Source organism: Vulpes vulpes, chromosome 3, assembly GCF_048418805.1.
Source record: "Vulpes vulpes isolate BD-2025 chromosome 3, VulVul3, whole genome shotgun sequence".
Classification (NCBI taxonomy): domain Eukaryota; kingdom Metazoa; phylum Chordata; class Mammalia; order Carnivora; family Canidae; genus Vulpes; species Vulpes vulpes.
Genome location: NC_132782.1, coordinates 132,676,552 through 132,686,064, shown reverse-complemented (window position 1 = coordinate 132,686,064; position 9,513 = coordinate 132,676,552). Strand labels below are relative to the sequence as shown.

The 9,513-nt window shown below is 37.6% G+C and overlaps 1 long non-coding RNA gene across 1 annotated transcript; it reads right to left on the bottom strand.

Annotated features, from left to right (window-relative positions):
- Positions 1-917: 917 nt before the first annotated feature.
- Positions 918-5,534, bottom strand: LOC140598378 (uncharacterized). The gene is made up of 2 exons (XR_012000778.1): positions 1,696-5,534; positions 918-1,597 (listed from the first exon to the last, which is right to left on the bottom strand). It is a non-coding gene; the product is annotated as an uncharacterized lncRNA (long non-coding RNA).
- Between the last annotated feature and the right edge of the window lie 3,979 nt (positions 5,535-9,513).

The window sequence follows — 9,513 nt, the reverse complement described above, 5'->3', positions numbered from 1 at the left end:
TCCTTTTCTATGTGAGGCCACTGCAGTTTCTGCTTGCTTGGCTTACTGGTCAGCTAATAATTGCATAGAGATTTCCTTAAAATGCCTGGAACCTACAGAATACTGGCTTTTCCCAAGGGGTTTTGTGTGTTGAAGCATACCTATGGCACACAATCAGGCAGTTTATAGCTTTACATTAGCTTTCATTTTCTGCTTGTGCAGAGCCTCAAGTTCTGCTGGAGGTGATAGCTTAGGGTCTTTTTGGGTCTTCCTGAGCATGCATACAGCCCTATGCATGTGTGTGGGCTTCTAGATTTCCATATCAAGAGTTTTCCAAAGCCTGTATCGCCACTGCATTCCCCAGTCTTTTCTCCCAAGCTTTTTCATCAAAGTATTGTTTGCTCCAGCTGTTATCACCCCTTGCAGCAGCAAATAAAAGATCTCCCTGTAAATACTTCAACAAACACCATCTGTGTGGCAGTTGTAGCACTGAATGAGTTCTGAGTCAGGTTATATAGGTAAAGCTTGTTTATCTATAAAGCCACCACATAGTTCAAATGACAATTCTATGTGAATGGAGTCCACTCTGCTGCCTGAGGTACCTATAATGTGGGCTATTATTTTCAGGCTACTACTAAGCTGCAGAGTAAGAAAAGGTTTCCACCCAGCTCTTTGTTGAGACACTTATTCTTGGAATGAGTGATAAATGGTGACAACCATCATTTTGGAAGAATGCCCAAAACATATGGAGAGGCTACATGATGATGTTTAAGACAACAGCCCAGCTAAAGTCCAAGCCAACAGCAGGTATTAACCACCAGACATCTTAGTGAATGAGTTTTCAGCAGATTCGCCATTGAGCAGTCCTAGTTAACCAGGAGGGCCAAATATTCTCCTACTGAGTCCTGCTCAAATCAGTTTCAAGGCTAAAACCAATGTTACGGTTTTGTCATTTATTTAATAAAAACTGTATATATTTAAAGTGTACAACTTGGTGTTTTGATATACAGTGACATGATTAGTAGTCAAGTGAATTAATGTAACCATCTCCTCATATTGTTATCTCTGTGGTCAGAGCGCCTGAAATCTATTTTCTGAGCAAATTTCCAGTATTCAATACAGTATTACTAGCTAAGGTCATCATGTTGTACATTAGCTTTCCAGACTTATTTGTCCTATAGGACTCCAATTTTGTGCCCTTTGACCACCCTCTCCCCATTTTCCCCACTTGCAACCATCATTATACTTTTTACATCTATGTATCCAACCTTTTTTAGGTTCTGCATGTAATAAGACCATGCGGTATTTTTCTTTGTCTGGCTTATTTCACTTGGCACAGTATCTTCCAGGTTCATCCATGTTGTTGCAGGCAGGATCTCCTTTTTAAGGTTAGATAATATTCCATGTTATATATATTTTAAGATCTGTTAGCAAACACAGCAAGCTGGTCTCAACCCAGAAACCATGGATGAGAAGTGGCAGGAATAACATGCTGGTAATTCTCCTCAGAGTCCACATCCCACTTATGCTCAGGAGGTGGGCCAGGGCAGGCACAGCCAGGCCCAAATGCTTGCTTGCAGATACCCATTGACTCTCCTGCTATAGGGTGGTGGAGGACCTGTGAATAGCAACACAGGTCAGTTATACTGTGGGTGAGAGACTCCACAGCTGAAGAGGTTTTGAACCATCAGTGCAGAAAGACTAGCTAATACTCACCAGCATGTGACTGTTCTTGATCTTTTCTATAGTTAGCATGCTCCAGATTCTTAAAATAAAAAACACTGGTGTTACATTCCTTTGGAGCTAATAGAAAATAACTGGTTGACTAGTTTACTCTCTTTCCAAAAAAACCTTCCAAACATACAGTTTTCTCAAATGATCTTCAAGCATATGGAGAGTATTTTGGATTAAAGTCCATAGATATTTGAGGCTAAGTAGTTTATTATTGCATTAAAAAAAAAGATTTCTAGATTATTGTTCCTCTAGTTCCCATGGGATGGTTTAGTGTGTTATGTATTTTATGAATTTAGCTTGGTTCCAATAGTTTATAGTTCTATTCAGTTAAATCACCCCATGACCATTTTTGTAGGTCAAAAATGGGTGAATATCAGCAATTTCACATCATTCTATCTAATAATATTTTAATAAGAGGTGGTGTTTTCTTCTTAGATAAATGGATTGCTACTTGGTGGAAATACTCTACTTCTGTATTTCTACTCACCTTCTGATGCTTTCCTCCTGGTCCATCCCAACTTAGTATTTATTTTTATTAAGAGCTCCATCATCTCTTCTTCACTCCATGTAACTTATTTCATTCTCTCCCAAAATGCAATTTAAAAACGAGTTTCAGAAATGTCATTCTGCTACTAATTTTTTTAATATCCGAGGAGAACAAAAATGTGATGTTAAGGCAAATGACCAGGAGGACCTCTGTTTTTTCATTTCTCTTTGAGCACAGGTTGTGATGTTAGTGTGTCTTAGTATATTGATTCAAGTTTGCTTTCCTCTGCATGCTTCTTCCTTCTTCCTGTCTTCTTCTACTCTGTCACTTTGTCAGTGACATGTTATGTCAGCCTTGTCAGAACCAGCCAATGAATCTGGTTCATTAGCCAACAGCAATGCAGAATAGCTATGCTAACTCACAGTAATTAAGATTAGGGTCACACTGTCATTAAGTATTACTGTCAGGGAAAATTCAGTGAAGAAGTAAATCTTGAGAATGACCTTAAATGTGTGGTAAATGAAATTCATTGACTTATTGATGTATTCATCAACTATGATTATTATTTACATTAAACCATTAGCTAAAAAGAGAAACAAACAAACCAATCTAACAGTAAAAATTTTATTAGGACCATGGTAATGACCTATTTGAGTTTAAATTCTCTGTGATGAGAGAAAATAAGAATTTCATATAGTCTAAAAATGTGTAAGCATTTTTAACCCCTGGCCAGCTTAAATCAAATACTAATGGACTGGTCTTAATTCATTTGGACACACTCCATAATGGTTCACCACAGAAAGCACCTATCACCCACTTATTGAATAAATACATATTAATTACTGGCAGGGGCTCTGAGGCCGGACAGTGACACTTCACGTTACCAATGTTATTCAGTTCTGTGTAATAGGAAGGACATCCATGAGAAAGTTCATTGTAAATAACAATATAAGTGTTATTCTGAACATTATCCGTAGTTTAGAATGAACTTATTAACCATACCATGATCAGAATGGATGTGTCCCTAAGAATCCATTTGCTTTCTCTCTGAAGGTCCAGGAAGGTTTTTGCAAAATGGTTTTTGTCTTTTAAATACAAAGAGCAGAAACTGAGTAAATGTTAAAGCAACTAGATTTTCCAGCCTGTACCCAAGATTTATTTATTTTATGGTCAGGAACCTGAGGCATCTGGGAACTCTGGCACTGGGGAAGTTACTGCCATTTTGTTTTACACAGTCTTTTACAGAGAGACTAAAGATACGAGATAAATGTATCCTGAGGTTACAAAAATATGTGCAGGTCTGGGAATGAAGAAAGGAGGTGGTGGCCATAAACTGACATGTTAATAGTTCTGTTTCTAAAAATAAGCAAATAGACAAATTCCTGAGCTATGAAATGTGTTTCCAGGCAAGCTTTTACTAAGGGTAAATACTGTTTCTCAGGGTATTATCAGTCTTTTTAACACCAAAAACACTAAAATCCACCAAAAATACTGAAAACATGCCTCCAAATAATTTTTCCATTCTGAAAGTTGTACTTACTATTTCCAAGAACCAGTTCTGTTGACCTATAAACATTTTATTTGCTGTTTATAGCAATCAGAACATATAAAGGACTGGGTGACATTAGTACAAAGATCAGTATCATGGGGGAATCTTCTGTTAAATAATAAAAGTTTTTAGTAGGATTTAAAAATCACAGCTCTCAGATGGAGAAAGCCATGTGTTTGTTAGGCACACTTTAGAGCATCTGCCACAGGTGGGAGTGAGAAGTTCTATTTCATAATCATTAGGTGGTAGCTGTCACTGAATGACACAGAGTGAGGTTTCTGGATTTTGTTGTTTTATGTAAACCTGACATAGGACCACTCATGTGTCAGAAGCAATTGTACACCTCTTCCCAACTGTGGTTCAGTGATGTCATTTTGGTAGCTTGCAACTGCCCATGGTGGGAGCATTTACATCACAGAAATTGGCAAATGCTACAAATCAGACACCTGCTTACCACTCCCTATTTCTACTCCACCCCCCAAAACATACACTCCTTGGCTGGAAACCCAGATATTAAAACACTTACTAGCACACCACTGCACAGAACTAAATCTTGAACATATTATCCTTCTGGTGAATATACGATTTTACAGGTACAAAAGAAGGTGGCTCTTAAAGGGTTGTTTGAATGAAGTAAAATAATTCCAGTCTAAAATGCTATCAGCATCTTCCTGTGTCTATGCAAGCATAAACAGACAGTTCAATCTCAATCAGTCATCCTAGTTCTCAGAATTCTAGTTCCCCAGGATCCAAGCCCTCAGTGTAATATATCTGGCATTCATCTAATACCCTAGGGTTCTCAGAGCTTCTAAGACAGCTTGAACCTTCTGGAAGTCAAAGGCTGTACTATGAAAAACACTGACAGTGTGATAAAAAATACTCCACTGATGCCAAATGTTTGTTTGAAAATTTTCTACAGGAAAGGCTGTTCCAGAAACTGTATACATAGATCATAGATGCCAATGAGAATCCGACTCAATTCAAAACTATGTCAACTCACAATTCTAAAAATGAAGATTTCTTGCTTTCCAAAAGGAGAACATTCCAGAGAGTTTAATTAGCTAGATGCTGTCATTATGTTGATCTATACATGTCTCTCTCATTTTTGTGGTTATGTATTTCCATGCTTCTCTCTTGCATTATATGGTGTTTGGGCTAATTACTCCCCAACTCAAAAACATTCTAATTCTTATGTGGTTATGTATTTCCATGCTTCTCTCTTGCATTATTTGGTGTTTGGGCTAATTACTCCCCAACTCAAAAACAGTCTAATTCTTATGTAATTATTCACAACTCTTATTGCAGGGGTACCTATTTATGTCACAAACTACAAGGGTTTTGAGTGATTGTAATGACTTTTTAAAAGGCTTCCATAGAATAAAATTCACTCAATGTACTTAAATTCACAATATTCTTTCTCATTCTTTGCCCAAATCCTCACACTAAAGCTTATGCCTATTTTTTATTGTTTGGAACTCAGGGGAGAAAGAGAACAGCTGGTCCACATCTTTTATATAATGGCCCTTAATATTCAGGTGGAGTGTATATTCAAGACAGAAGCATACCAGACAGAAGCCTGGTATTAGACCGGCTGAATAGGCCCTATTCTTAAAAAGTGAAAACTGCTATTATCCAGTCCACTGCTTTTATTTTTAAATGAGTTTATAAATTAAGATTTCTTCCCCCATACTAATTTCAGTGGTTTTCCTGGTTAGCAAGTCCATGTGACTGGACATCTAACAATCTCAGCATTATGATGCTCTCTTGCAGGCTTCATTCACGATCATTTGGCTTCATAATGCTGTAGCCCTAAAGAAGTCCAGCATAACTAGGCTTTCCCCAGAATTTCATATTATTTCTTACCTTATTATTCACATGCTCCATTTTTTCTCTACTTAAAAAAAAAAACATGTGTGTGTGTGTGTGTGTGTGTGTGTGTGTGTGTGTGTGTGTTTTAGGGAGCAAGGGGGAGTGAGAGAGAATCCTAAGCAGACTCCATGATGAACATGGGAGTCTGATGTGGGCTTGATCCCATAACCCTGAGATCATGACTTGAGCTGAAACCAAGCATTAGCTGTTTAATTAACCAACTGCACCACCCAGGCACCCCTTTACTTTCTAATTAACAGCTTACATGAAATTAGCATTAGTATTTATTAATATTTCTTCATCTCATATCATTTTGAACTTTTAAAAAAGTTTTTATTTAAATCCTAGTTAATTGGGGTGCCTGGGTGGTTCAGTTAGTTAAGTGTCTACTTTGGCTTGGGTCATGATCTCAGGGTCCTGGGATTGAGCCCCAAGTTGGAGGCTGCTTCTACTTCTCTGTCTGCCCCTCTTCCCATTTGTGCTTTTACTCTCTAATAATTAAAATCTTCAAAAAAATTCCAGTTAATTCACATATAGAGTAATATTAGTTTCAGGTGTACAACAAAGTGATTCAACACTTCTGCACAACTTTTTCTTCAAAGACACAGAGAGAGGCAGAGACATAGGCAGAGGGAGAAGCAGGCTCCCTGCAAGGAGCCTGACATGGGACTCGATCTGGGGTCTCCAGGATCACACCCTGGGCTGAAGGCGGCGCTAAACCGCTGAGCCACCCAGGCTGCCCTCTCATATTATTTCAACAAAGCATTATAGTTTTATACAACCTGGTAAAGAAAAATGGTTATTTTAAATTTGAATTTTTTCTCTATTTCCACAAACTGTCTCTTTGTTAGCATTTATCTTTATCAGAAAGAGTACAACAGACCATAAAAAAGTCTCCAGTATTAACTTGGGATCTGTAGATTTGGCGTGCTTTTCAAATAATAGAGAAAAGACTATATAAAACAGTATCCTTCCCTCCCAAAAGCCAATAAAATATTTAACACTCTTAGGCATGCCAAAGATGTACTAAAAGGAAAAATACTTTCCATTTAGATAAATTATACTCTTCCTTCTAAAGTGTAAAATAATTCTAAATAAGAGTAAAAGAAGCCCAGCAGACTCTTAGAGACAAGATATACTGGATATGGTTGCCTTTATGCTGGAACATGCCTGAAATCACAGTTTAAGGTAAAAACTAAAAATCAGAACCTCAGAGAAATTCCTCTTGAGTACAGCTCATTGACATACTTCCCTGAAGGTTATGACAGAGAAAAGAAACTCTAATTTTTGGAACTATGCTCACACTCTTGTGTTAGTAGGGTCAGACTGTCTAGTCACAGTTTAGTTCTTTTTTACATCTATATTTTACCACAGAAAGAATGGATTTTTATTAAAGCCATCTAATTCACTTCTCAATTTAACTGGAATTTACAGTATTTCTTGAAATTGTGACTGTGAGAAAGAAAACAAGACCAGTAAATGTTTACAGGCCTCCCCAGAAGACTTGTTTTAATAATTTCCACAACACAGTTTATAGAATATAAAATTAGGGTCATATTCAGCCTTTGTTATGAGAAGAGGATGTGCTCATGTTTAAGCAAATTTGGTGCATCCCACTGGGTTATGTGTCATTCAGTGAGATGTGCTCCCTGAGTCAGGGGCCAGATGGCGGATGCAGAAGTCTTTTGCTAGAATACATCTCTATAGAGGATGATGTCACATTGGACTTGGTGACCAGGCTGACACTGAATGCAACTCAGTCACGGTATTTAAATCACATTAAGACTCTCTTTTATTTATGGCTCTCCTTGTGATTTTGTCTGAGTTTATGTCTAATTGTTAGCCTTTATGTGGCAATATGATGTGCTATGCATTCTGCCTTTTCTTTGCAACCCTTTCTGAGGTACAGAGGCTCTGGAAAAAAATGTGTTACATAAACCAATTCTAATTAAGCATAAATTTAATTATAAAATGACACCTTATTCTATATACTGTTTTTCATATGCTTGATACTGTTCTGGCTATTTTATTAGTGTTAGCATAGATATTTGCTATTTTAATGACAGAGATTTGGAGGCATTAGGACAAGAGATCATATAGTTTACTTCTTTCCTTCTGATAAGGAAACTAAAATCAGTATGAATTCAGAGTCATATGTTTGGCTAATGAAATAGGGAACAACCCAGACCTAAAAATCACATTACAATACTTGGCTTAGTAGTCTTTCCACTACTCCCACCAACTTCCTTCCCCTACTTGCCATTAAACTTCAAAATGTCTTTATCATCATCATTCTCGTCCTTGCCCACCTCCTCTTCCTCATTTCACCATCATCAACTGACCACAATGAGAAATATTGCCCATTTTCTTTTAAAACCATGGTAAAAGGTCTTCTATCTGCATAATTTTCTTCTTTCTTACACTCCGGGGAAAAAAGTTACACTTATTCAGTAAAAAATAAAGTCAACTGAAGTTGTACTTGTCATTTGGGTATTTTTGACAGTGTAGTAACAGAGAAAGTAGTTGTCCAAAAATTGGTGGCAGAAACAGAGAAACAGAAGTACTCTTGAATCAGAAGTCCTCCTCCATCCTGTATGACTTTTAACAATTTTTTTTTTCCTGGAACACCTCCCTAAGTCCATATAAAGAAGCAAAGATTTTTGTTTTGTTTTGTTTTTCTCCTGATTGGCTCTTTAAGCATACCACACTGAGTTGAGTCTGAAACTGCTCTAAACTGAAATCTCCTTCCTAATACTCTCTGGTGCTAGTTCTACTTTCTGACCTCCACTTTCAGAAATTAGACTCTCTGGTCTTTTCAGCCTTGTCAAATCTCTCATTTTCTCTATAACTCCTGCTCAATACATAATCCCTCTGGAGTATTACATGGTATAAATATAACTTTGTCCTCGTGTACACTTGGCATTATTAACCTGAAGGATTTGTTATAAGGATTAGTGTTTACACTGAACAAACATAAAAGGCCCTTTCCAGCAGTAAGAAGTGGTAACATCCAACACAGGTACAATTGGATACATCACAGTAAAACCTTGGGTTTTTAGATTAAGTTATATATATATATATATATATTTTTTTTTTTTTTTTAAAGATTTTATTTATTTATTCATGAGAGAGAGAGAGAGAGGAAGAGACATAGGCAAAGGGAGAAGCAGGCTCCCTGTGAGAAGCCTGATGTGGCACTTGATCCCATGACCCCAGGATCACAACCTGAGCCAAGGGCAGAAGCTCAACCCCTGAGCATCTCAGGCATCTCTTAAGTTATATTCTTGATCTTCACAATCCTTGATAATACTTTTCTTTAAACCATTTATATGGGATCCCTGGGTGGCGCAGTGGTTTGGCACCTGCCTTTGGCCCAGGGCACGATCCTGGAGACCTGGGATCAAATCCCACGTCGGGCTCCCGGTGCATGGAGCCTGCTTCTCCCTCTGCCTGTGTCTCTGCCTCTCTCTCTCTCTCTCTCTCCCTGTGTGACTATCAAAAATAAGTAAAAATTAAAAAAAAAAAAACATTTATATGAAAATAGTTTATCCTAAAAAGTAATTAGGCCAAAGCCCTGAGGCAAGAATGATGTCTAGTAAATGGGATCAACTCACTCAAAAGCATATATAATTTATTTATTTTTAAAGATTTTATTTATTTATTCATGAGAGACACAGAAAGAGAGGCAGAGACATAGGCAGAGGGAGGAGAAGCAGCCTCCAGCAAGGAGCCCGATATGGGACTCAATTGCGGGAATCCGGAAACACACCCTGGCCCGAAGGCAGATGCTCAACCACTGAGCCACCCAGGCGTCCCCAAAGCACATAGGATTTAAAACCCTTAAGCCAAATCTCTATCAAGATATATACATTTTTTAGAACTGAAGAGATTACTG